Source organism: Hordeum vulgare, chromosome 5H, assembly GCF_904849725.1.
Source record: "Hordeum vulgare subsp. vulgare chromosome 5H, MorexV3_pseudomolecules_assembly, whole genome shotgun sequence".
NCBI lineage: Eukaryota > Viridiplantae > Streptophyta > Magnoliopsida > Poales > Poaceae > Hordeum > Hordeum vulgare.
This window is the reverse complement of record NC_058522.1, coordinates 567,564,276-567,577,040: the sequence shown is the minus strand read 5'-3', so window position 1 is coordinate 567,577,040 and position 12,765 is coordinate 567,564,276.

Here is a 12,765-nt window from a genome sequence, read left to right as displayed (position 1 = left end):
AGCAATAGTAACAATAGGTGCAGCAAGGTAGCCCAATCCTTTTCTAGCAAAGGACAGGCTAGAGAAATTTCTTATAATATGCAAAGCGTTCTTGAGGGCACACGGAAATTTCATCTAGTCACTTTCGTCATGTTGGGTTAATTCGCGTTCAGTATTTTGATAATTTGATATGTGGGTGGACCGGTGCTTGGGTGTTGTTCTTACTTGACCAAACCTTCCACTTATGATTACCCCCCCCTCCCCCGCAAGCATACACAACTACGATAAAAGTATTAAGAATAAATTCTAACCATAGCATTAAACATAGGGATCCAAACCATCCCCTTAGGAAGTAGTGCATAGACCGGGGTTTAAGTTTCTGTCACTCTCGCAACCCACCCTCTAATTACTACGACACAATGCATTCCCTTAGGGCCAATGATGGTGAAGTGTTATGTAGTCGACGTTCACATAACACCAAAAAGGGAATCACAACATTCATATCATCAAAATATCAAACGAATATCAACTTCACATGACTATTTGAAACATGATTTCTCCCATGGTCTCAAGGACAAAAGTAACTACTCACAAGTGATAAAAATGTTCATGATTAGAGAGGTATGAAATAGCATAATGGATGTGAACATATGATCTTGCACCAAATAAACCATAAAGCATCAACTACAGGATGTAATCAACACTGCTAGTCACAACCGAGGTACCAATCCGAGGTTCAGGTACAAGATTGAGTGCAAGAGATGAACTAGGGTTTTTAGAGGAGATGGTGATGATGAAGATGTTAATGAAGATTGGCCTCCCCAACATGAGAGGTTTGTTGGTGATGGCAATGGCCTCAATTTGCCCCTCCGAGAGGGAAGTTCCTCCGGCGGAATCACTCCACCGAAGGGAAAAGTGCTCCTACCCAGGTTCCGCCTCGAGACGGCGACGTTTCCTCCCTAAAGTCATCTTCTTATTTTTTTCAGGGTAAAAGGGAATTTATACTAGAAGATGATCGCCAGAGGTGGACCAGGGGTCCACTAGACATGAGGTCGCATCAGGGGGGCCTGGCGCACCCTAGTGTCTAGTGGGCGCTTGGTAGCCCCCACCTTGTACTTCTTTGCTCCACTATTTTTTATTTGTTATATAATAAATCTTCATAAATTTTCACCCCAATTGGAGATGTGCATAATAGGTATATCTAACGTAGCTTTTTCAGGTCCAGAATTCCATCTGTCGGCATTCTCCCACTTGATGTAAACCTTGCATATTACGAGAGAAAAGACATTAGAATTACTCCATAAAGTGGCAAAATGCATAAAAACACTATAAATAACAGTAAAAAAACATGATGCAAAATGGACGTATCAAGTCCCCAAAGCTTAGACCTCAATTGTCCTCAAGCGACAGCCGATAACGAAAATCATGACCACATGCTTTGAGAGAGATAGGTGTCGATAAAAACAAAATACAGACATAGCAGCATCATGGTTATTATTATAACTGCAAATAAAACTTTACAAAATACTTCATCACAACATGTTCATTATATAACTTTTATCATCAAGGCTTCTTATAAACAAGCGGCAATTCATCACAACATTGAAGTATGAAGCATAAACTCTATTGAAAACTAACAAACTATGTTTTCAGTCAAATTTGCAACACAATTCATCATATTTTCAGGAGGGTCACATATCTGAGCTTTTAAGCAAGACTACATACTCAACCATCATTTAGTCTTTCATGATTGCTAACACTCACCGCATATATATGAGAAAAAGGTTTCAACCAGACACATAGAAAGATAGGGGCTTATACTGTCGCCTCCCAATGTATTCACCTCAAGGGTGATGCCAAATGATAACTCATGACCACCCACATTCAGCTAGATATATATGTCTAGATCGTTCGCCACCACATGATGCTTGCCAAAGAGAAGATAAAGGAAGTAGAGGAAAATACTTTGACTCTTGCACAAAAGTAAATACATAAAGGTAAAAGATAGGACATTCGCAGAGGGAAGGAGAGGTTGTCATGCACTTTTTGGTTATATGCTAAATCTCTTAGTGCAAAGGAACGTTACATTATATTGCCGCTTGTGATGGCAACCTTTATTATGCAGTCCGACGCTTTTATTATCGCCATCACAAGTTTGTACAATGCTTAATTTCCCTCACACTAAATGATCAAAAATGTTTACAAGCAATTTTTATTGCTTTGTGCACCGATGACAACTTACTTGAAGGATCTTACTCAATCCATAGGTTGGTATGGTGGACTATTGATACATGGATTTGGGTTTAAGGTTTTGGATGTACGAGTAGTATCTCTACTTAGTGCGGAGTTCTGGCTAGCAAAGGTATTGGGCAAGCACCACATGTTAGAGGATCTATAACAATATAACTTATATGTGAATGTGAACATGCATAAATCATTACGTTGTCTTCCTTGTCCAATGTCAACGGTTTTGGAATATTATAATTAATGGGGTCTAACAATTATAAAAGATGTCAATGATAGTGTATTTGCATGTAAATCTTCTCTCCCCTTATTAATTCTTTCATCTGTTGCATCACCGACCAATGCTATGCTTGTCTACCTTCAACAAATTTTACCACTTATACTTTTCCCTATGTGATGTCACTACTTACTATAAATTGGCATATGATATTTTTCATTATTTTCCATTATTTTGATTGCGGAAAGAAAGTAAAGAAGCAAAACTCAAACTAAACTTTATTTTATAACTCTCACTTGATTACATAGATAGATAGATATATCACGGAACTAGCACTCAAAAGAAAATGATCAAACTAAACTTTTATTTGACTAAATTTCAAAATTGCTAAATATCGAAGTGAGATGGATAAAAATAAACAAGAGTGATGGCGATATGATACCGGGGCACCTACCCCAAGCTTGGCACAAGCCAAGGGGAGTGCTCATACTTGTGTACTCAAGTCTCCTTCTTTGGTGGTGAAGATGGAGGTGGTGGTGTAGATGATGAGGTAGCATTGCAGTGTAACCTCGGGAGGTTCTCCAGATGTTGAATAACGCTATGGAAATTGATGACTTGGTCCTTTAACAAAATATTTACATGAGTAAGATATTTATTCTGAACACGAACCGTTTTGAAAGCTCTAACGGCTTTGATTTCAATAGGGGTGAGATGCTCAAAGTAGGGTTGGAGGAAGTCTTTTTCTTCCTCTTCTTTTGGTTGCACGTCCCGCCCTTCTTCTGGTGCTTGATCCCCCATGACTTATTGTTGGAAATGTGCCCTAGAGGAAATAATAAATTAGTTATTATTATATTTCTTTGTTCATGATAATCATTTATTATCCGTGCTATATTTGTATTGATTGGAAACTCTAATACATGTGTGGATACATAGACAAAACACTGTCCCTAGTAAGCCTCTAGTTGACTAGCTCATTGATCAAAGATGGTCAAGGTTTCCTGACCATAGACAAGTGTTATCACTTGATAACGGGATCACGTCATTAGGAGAATGATGTGATGGACAAGACCCAAACTATAAACGTAGCATATGATCGTGTCAGTTTATTGCTACTGTTTTTCTGCATGTCAGTGTATCTGTTCCTATGACCATGATATCATGCAACTCCCGGGCACTGGAGGAATTCCTTATGTGTATCAAACGTCGCAACGTAACTGGGTGACTATAAAGGTTCTCTACATGTATCTCCAAAGGTGGTTGTTGGGTTGGCATGGATCAAGACTGGGATTTGTCACTCTGTGTGACGAAGAGGTATCTCGAGGCCCACTCGGTAATACAACGTCACAATAAGCCTTTCAAGCAATGTGACTAAGAAGTTAGTAACAGGATCTTGTATTACGAAATGAGTAAAGAGACTTGCTGGTAACAAGATTGAACTAGGTATAGAGATACCGATGATCGAATCTCGGGCAAGTAACATACGAAAGGACAAAGGGAATAGCATACATGATTATATGAATCCTTGACATAGAGGTTCAACCGACAGAGATCTTCGTAGAATATGTAGGAGCCAATATGGACATCCAGGTCCCGCTGTTGGTTATTGACCGGGGAGTGTCTCAGGTCATGTCTGCATAGTTCTCGAACCCGCGGGGTGTGCACACTTAAGGTTCGTTGACGTTTTAGTATAGTTGAGTTATATGTGTTGGTAACCGAAGGTTGTTTGGAGTCCCGGATGAGATCATGGACGTCACGAGGGTTTCCGGAATGGTCCGGAGGGTTGGAGGAAATCCACTTCTTCAACTTCTTCCTTGTTGAGCACAGATTGCACATCGTCCCATGCCTGATCCTTCTCCTTAGCCTTGCCCTTGGTTTCTTTAGGTAGCCTTTCCTTAGCCTCCATGACCTCCATCCCTTTCAGATCAACATGAACTTCTCCATAGATTTGACGGAGATTGTTCTAGCTCACAGATTCCTCGGACGACAACTTGCTCTAAATCTGCGGCAGAAAACAGGCTCGAAACGAAAAACAGAAGAGATCTGCGTGATGCAGGGGTAAGACCAAACGGGAGTATATATAATGATTTTTTTCAGACCAGAAGGAGTACCCCGCACGAAAACGGAGTTCGGGAGGCGCACAAGGTGGCCACTGTTGGAAATATGCCCTAGAGGCAATAATAAAATGGTTATTATCATATTTCCTTGTTCATGATAATCGTCTATCGTTCATGCTATAATTGTATTAACAGGAAACAGTAATACATGTGTGAATGAATAGATCACAATGTGTCCCTAGCAAGCCTCTAGTTGGCTAGCTCGTTAGTCAATAGATGATCATGGTTTCCTGATCATGGGCATTAGATGTCATTGATAACGGGATCACATCATTGGGAGAATGATGTGATGGACAAGACCCAATCCTAAGCCTAGCACTAGATCGTATTGTTCGTATGCTAATGCTTTTCTAATGTCAAGTATCTTTTCCTTCGACCGTGAGATTGTGCAACTCCCGAATACCGTAGGAGTGCTTTGGGTGTATCAAACGTCACAACGTAACTGGGTGACTATAAAGGTGCACTACGGGTACCTCCGAAAGTGTCTGTTGGGTTGGTACGAATCGAGATCGCGATTTGTCACTCCGTATGACGGAGAGGTATCTCTGGGCCCACTCGGTAGAACATCATCATGAGCTCAATGTGACTAAGGAGTTAGTCACACGATGACGTGCTACGGAACGAGTAAAGAGACTTACCGGTAACGAGATTGAACAAGGTATAGGTATACCAACGATCGAATCTCGGGCAAGTTCTATACCGACAGACAAAGGGAATCGTATACGGGATTGATTGAATCCTTGACATCGTGGTTCATCCGATGAGATCATCGTGGAGCTAGTGGGAGCCACCATGGGTATCCAGACCCCGCTGATGGTTATTGGCCAGAGAGGTGTCTCGGTCATGTCTGCTTGTCTCCCGAACCCGTAGGGTCTACACACTTAAGGTTCGATGACGCTAGGGTTATAGGGAATTGTTGTACGAGGTTACCGAAAGTTGTTCGGAGTCCCGGATGAGATCCCGGACGTCACGAGGAGCTCCGGAATGGTCCGGAGGTAAATATTGATATATAGGACGGATGGTTTCGGACACCGGAAGTGTTTCGGGCATCACCGGTAACGTACCGGGACCACCGGGACCACCGGAGGTGGTCCCGGGGACCACCGAAGGGGGGTGACGACCCCGGGAGGCTAGATGGGCTAAGTGGGGAAGGGAACCAGCCCCTAAGTGGGTTGGTGCTCCCCCCACCCAGCCCATGTGCACCAGAAAAAGGGGGGAAGGGGGGAACCCTAACTAAGGTGGGCCTTAGGCCCACCAGAGGGGTGCGCCACCCCTCCCCCTTGCCCTGGCCGCCACCCCTCTCCCATCTAAGGGCTGCCGCACCCCTTAGGGGTGGGAACCCTAAGGGCTGCGCCCCCTCCCTCTCCCCCTATATATAGATGAGGTTCGGGGCTGTTTGAGACACGGTTGAATCTCTCTCTCTCAGCGCAGCCCTGCTCCTCTCCCTCCTCCTCTCTGCCGGCGCTTGGCGAAGCCCTGCCGGGAGACCTCGTCTCTCCACCGACACCACGCCGTCGTGTTGCTGGACTTCTTCCCCAACCTCTCCCTCCTCCTTGCCGGATCAAGGTGCGGGAGACGTCACCGGGCTGCACGTGTGTTGAACGCGGAGGTGCCGTTGTTCGGCACTAGATCGGAATCGCCGCGAGTACGACTCCATCAACCGCGTTCTAGCAACGCTTCCGCTTAGCGATCTTCAAAGGTATGAAGATGCTCTTACCCCTCTCTCGTTGCTGGTCTCTCCATAGGAAGATCTGAATATGCGTAGGAAAATTTTGAATTTATGCTACGTTACCCAACAGTGGCATCCGAGCCAGGTTTTCTATGCGTAGATTCTATGCACGAGTAGAACACAAAAGTTGTGGGCGATGGTTTGTCAACTTGCTTGCCGTTACTAGTCTTATTCTTTTCCGGCGGTATTGTGGGATGAAGCGGCCCGGACCGACCTTACACGTACGCTTACGTGAGACTGGTTCCACCGACAGACATGCACATCGTGCATAAAGGTGGCTAGCGGGTGTCTGTCTCTCCTACTCTAGTCGGATTGGATTTGATGAAAAGGGTCCTTATGAAGGGTAAATAGCTTTGGCATATCATCGTTGTGGCTGTCACGTAGGTAAGAAGGCGTTCTTGCTAGAAACCCAAATCAGCCACGTAAAACTTGCAACAACAATTAGAGGACGTCTAACTTGTTTTTGCAGGGTTTGACATGTGATGTGATATGGCCAAAGTTGTGATGTTGCATGTATGATGTATGAGATGATCATGTTATTGTAATAGGTTTCACGACTTGCATGTCGATGAGTATGACAACCGGCAGGAGCCATAGGAGTTGTCTTAATTTATTGTATGAGATGCAACGCCATGTGCTTACTATTTTACTTCATTGCTAATGGTTAGCCATAGTAGTAGTGATAGTAGTAGTTGGCGTGACGACTTCACGGAGACACGATGATGGAGATCATGGTGTCACGCCGGTGACGATGATGATCATGCGATGCCTGAAGATGGAGATCGAAAGAGCAAAGATGATAATGGCCATATCATGTCACTATATGATTGCATTATGATGTTTATCATGTTTTACATCTTATTGCTTAAAACGACGGTAGCATAATAAGATGATCCCTCTTAAAATTTCGAGAACGTATTCCCCTAAGTGTGCACCGTTGCGAAGGTTCGTTGTCTCGAAGCACCACGTGATGATCGGGTGTGATAGATTCTAACGTTCGCATACAACGGGTGTAAGCCAGATTTACACACGCGAAACACCTAGGTTGACTCGACGAGCTTAGCATGTACAGACATGACCTCGAATACAAGAGACCGAAAGGTCGAACATGAGTCGTATGGTTGAATACGATCAGCATGAGTTGCTCACCATGGTGACTAGTCCGTCTCACGTGATGATCGGACACGGGTTAGTCAACATGGATCATGTATCACTTAGATGACTAGAGGGATGTCGATTTAAGTGGGAGTTCATACTTAATTTGATTAAATGAACTTAATTGTCATGAACTTAGTCTAAAAGTTGTCTTTCTAAATATTGCAGATGTCCAACATCAATCTCAACTTCAACGCATTCCTAGAGAAAAACAAGCTGAAAGATGATGGTAGCAACTATGCGGACTGGGTTCGCAACCTGAAGCTCATCCTTGAAGCAAGTAAAAAGGCTTATGTCCTTAATGCGCCGCTAGGTGACCCTCCCGCTCCCGCAGCAGCCCAGGACATTCTAAACGTCTGGCAAGCGCGGAGTGATGACTACTCTGTGGTCAGGTGTGGCATGTTATACAGTTTAGAAACGGGGCTCCAAAGACGTTTTGAGCAACACGGGGCATATGAGATGTTCCAAGAGCTGAAGCTAGTTTTTCAAGCTCATGCCCGTGTCGAGAGATATGAAGTCTCCGACAAGTTCTTCAGCTGTAAGATGGAGGAGAACAGTTCTGTCAGTGAGCACATACTCAAAATGTCTGGGTTACACGGTCGTCTGACTTCACTTGGAGTCGAACTTCCGGATGATGCTATCATTGACAGAATCCTCCAGTCTCTCCCACCAAGCTACAAAGGCTTTGTGCTTAACTACAACATGCAAGGGATGGAGAAAACCATTCCCGAGTTGTACTCGATGCTCAAGTCTGCAGAAGTAGAAATCAAGAAAGAGCATCAAGTGTTGATGGTCAACAAGACCACTAGTTTCAAGAAAGGCAGGGGTAAGAAGAACTTCAAGAAAGACGGCAAAGCTGTTGCCGCGCCCGGTAAGCCAGATGCCGGGAAGAAGAAAAAGAACGGACCCAAGCCTGAGACTGAGTGCTTCTACTGCAAGGGAAAAGGTCACTGGAAGCGGAACTGCCCCAAATACTTAGCGGACAAGAAGGCCGGCAACGTTAAAGGTATATGTGATATACATGTTATTGATGTGTACCTTACCAGCGCTCGTAGTAGCTCCTGGGTATTTGATACCGGTGCTGTTGCTCACATTTGCAACTCAAAGCAGGAACTGTGGAATAAGTGGAGACTGGCCAAGGACGAGGTGACGATGCGCGTCGGGAATGGTTCAAAGGTCGATGTGATCGCCGTCGGCACGCTACCTCTACATCTACCGTCGGGATTAGTTTTAAACCTTAATAATTGTTATTTAGTACCAGCTTTAAGCATGAACATTGTATCAGGGTCTTGCTTAATGCGAGACGGCTACTCATTTAAGTCAGAGAATAATGGTTGTTCTATTTATATGAGTGATATGTTTTATGGTCATGCTCCGCTGGTGAATGGTTTATTCTTGATGAATCTCGATCGTGATGTTACACATATTCATAGTGTGAGTACCAAAAGATGCAAAGTTGATAATGATAGTCCCACGTACTTGTGGCACTGCCGCCTTGGTCATATCGGCGTTAAGCGCATGAAGAAGCTCCATACTGATGGACTGCTAGAGTCTCTTGACTTTGAATCATTTGACACATGCGAACCGTGCCTCATGGGCAAGATTACTAAGACTACATTCTCAGGAATAATGGAGAGAGCAACCGACTTATTGGAAATAATACATACTGATGTGTGTGGTCCAATGAACATTGAAGCTCGCGGTGGTTATCGTTATGTTCTCACTCTCACCGATGATTTGAGTAGGTATGGGTATATCTACTTGATGAAGCACAAATCTGAGATGTTTGAAAAGTTCAAGGAATTTCAGAGTGAGGTTGAGAATCAACGTGACAGAAAAATTAAGTGTCTACGATCTGATCGTGGAGGAGAATATTTGAGTCACGAATTTGGCACACACCTAAGGAAGTGTGGAATCGTTTCACAACTGACGCCGCCTGGCACACCGCAGCGCAACGGAGTGTCTGAACGTCGTAATCGTACTTTATTAGATATGGTACGATCTATGATGTCTCTCACCGACTTACCGCTATCATTTTGGGGATACGCATTAGAAACTGCAGCATTCACTTTAAATAGGGCACCGTCTAAATCCGTTGAGACGACACCGTATGAACTATGGTTTGGCAAGAAACCTAAGTTGTCGTTTCTTAAAGTTTGGGGCTGCGATGCTTATGTGAAGAAACTTCAACCAGAAAAGCTCGAACCCAAAGCGAAGAAATGCGTATTCATAGGATACCCTAAGGAAACTATTGGGTATACCTTCTATCTTAGATCCGAAGGTAAAACCTTTGTTGCCAAGAACGGATCCTTTCTAGAGAAAGAGTTTCTCTCGAAAGAAGTAAGTGGGAGGAAGGTAGAACTTGATGAGGTAATTACACCCCCTCTCGAACAGGAAAGTAGCGCAGCGCAAGAAGTTGTTCCTGTGGTGCCTACACCGGCTGAAGAGGAAGTTAATGATGATGATCATGAAGCTTCGGATCAAGTTACTACTGAACCGCGAAGGTCCACAAGGGTACGCTCCGCACCAGAGTGGTACGGCAACCCAGTGATGGAAATCATGTTGTTAGACAACGGTGAACCTTCGAACTATGAAGAAGCAATGGCGGGCCCGAATTCCAACAAATGGCTTGAGGCCATGAAATCCGAGATAGGATCCATGTATGAGAACAAAGTATGGACTTTGGTGGACTTGCCCGATGACCGGCGAGCCATAGAAAATAAATGGATCTTCAAGAAGAAGACTGATGCAAACGGTAATGTAACCGTTTACAAAGCTCGACTTGTCGCAAAGGGTTTTCGAGAAATTCAAGGAGTTGACTACGAAGAGACTTTCTCTCCCGTAGCGAAGCTGAAATCAGTCCGAATCATGTTAGCAATTGCCGCCTTTTATGATTATGAAATTTGGCAAATGGACGTCAAAACAGCGTTCCTTAACGGGAATCTTAAGGAAGAGTTGTATATGATGCAACCAGAAGGTTTTGTCGATCCTAAAGGTGCTAACAAAGTGTGCAAGCTCCAGCGCTCCATCTATGGGCTGGTGCAAGCATCTTGGAGTTGGAACATTCGCTTTAATGAGGTGATCAAAGAGTTTGGGTTCATACAGGTTTACGGAGAAGCCTGTTTGTACAAGAAAGTGAGTGGGAGCTCTGTAGCTTTCCTCGTACTATATGTGGATGACATATTATTGATGGGGAATGATATAGAGATGTTGGAGAGCATAAAGGCCTATTTGAACAAGAGTTTTTCAATGAAGGACCTTGGAGAAGCTGCATACATACTAGGCATCAAGATCTATAGAGATAGATCGAGACGCCTCATAGGTCTTTCGCAAAGTACATACCTTGACAAGATATTGAAGAAGTTCAATATGGAAAACTCAAAGAAAGGGTTCTTGCTAGTTTTGCAAGGTATGAGATTGAGTAAGACTCAGTCGCCGACCACGGCAGCAGATAGAGAGAAGATGAGTTCTGTCCCCTACGCTTCAGCCGTGGGCTCTCTAATGTATGCCATGCTGTGTACCAGACCCGATATAAACCTTGCCATAAGCTTGGTAGGGAGGTACCAAAGTAATCCCGGTGCGGAACACTGGACAGCGGTCAAGAATATCCTTAAGTACCTAAAAAGGACTAAGGAAATGTTTCTCGTTTATGGAGGTGACGAAGAGCTCGTCGTAAAGGGTTACGTCGACGCTAGCTTCGACACAGATCCGGATGACTCTAAGTCACAAACCGGATACGTATATGTGTTGAATGGTGGGGCAGTGAGCTGGTGCAGCAGCAAGCAAGAAGTCGTGGCAACATCTACATGTGAAGCGGAGTACATAGCTGCTTCAGAAGCGGCTCATGAAGGAATTTGGATGAAGGAGCTCATCACCGACCTTGGAGTGGTTCCAAGCGCGTCGGGTCCTATGACACTCTTCTGTGATAACACTGGAGCCATTGCCATAGCCAAGGAGCCCAGGTTTCACCGGAAGACGAAGCACATCAAGCGCCGCTACAACTCCATCCAGGACCATGTCCAGAGTGGAGTGATAGATATTTGTAAAGTACACACGGATCTGAATATTGCAGACCCGTTGACTAAACCTCTTCCACGAGCAAAACATGATCAACACCATAATGCTATTGGTGTTCGATACATCACAATGTAACTAGATTATTGACTCTAGTTCAAGTGGGAGACTGTTGGAAATATGCCCTAGAGGCAATAATAAAATGGTTATTATCATATTTCCTTGTTCATGATAATCGTCTATCGTTCATGCTATAATTGTATTAACAGGAAACAGTAATACATGTGTGAATGAATAGATCACAATGTGTCCCTAGCAAGCCTGTAGTTGGCTAGCTTGTTAGTCAATAGATGATCATGGTTTCCTGATCATGGGCATTAGATGTCATTGATAACGGGATCACATCATTGGGAGAATGATGTGATGGGCAAGACCCAATCCTAAGCCTAGCACTAGATCGTATTGTTCGTATGCTAATGCTTTTCTAATGTCAAGTATCTTTTCCTTCGACCGTGAGATTGTGCAACTCCCGAATACCGTAGGAGTGCTTTGGGTGTATCAAACGTCACAACGTAACTGGGTGACTATAAAGGTGCACTACGGGTACCTCCGAAAGTGTCTGTTGGGTTGGTACGAATCGAGATCGGGATTTGTCACTCCGTATGACGGAGAGGTATCTTTGGGCCCACTCGGTAGAACATCATCATGAGCTCAATGTGACTAAGGAGTTAGTCACACGATGACGTGCTACGGAACGAGTAAAGAGACTTACCGGTAACGAGATTGAACAAGGTATAGGTATACCAACGATCGAATCTCGGGCAAGTTCTATACCGACAGACAAAGGGAATCGTATACGGGATTGATTGAATCCTTGACATCGTGGTTCATCCGATGAGATCATCGTGGAGCTAGTGGGAGCCACCATGGGTATCCAGACCCCGCTGATGGTTATTGGCCAGAGAGGTGTCTCGGTCATGTCTGCCTGTCTCCCGAACCCGTAGGGTCTACACACTTAAGGTTCGATGACGCTAGGGTTATAGGGAATTGTTGTACGAGGTTACCGAAAGTTGTTCGGAGTCCCGGATGAGATCCCGGACGTCACGAGGAGCTCCGGAATGGTCCAGAGGTAAAGATTGATATATAGGACGGATGGTTTCGGACACCGGAAGTGTTTCGGGCATCACCGGTAACGTACCGGGACCACCGGGACCACTGGAGGTGGTCCCGGGGACCACCGAAGGGGGGTGACGACCCCGGGAGGCTAGATGGGCTAAGTGGGGAAGGGAACCAGCCCCTAACTAAGGTGGGCC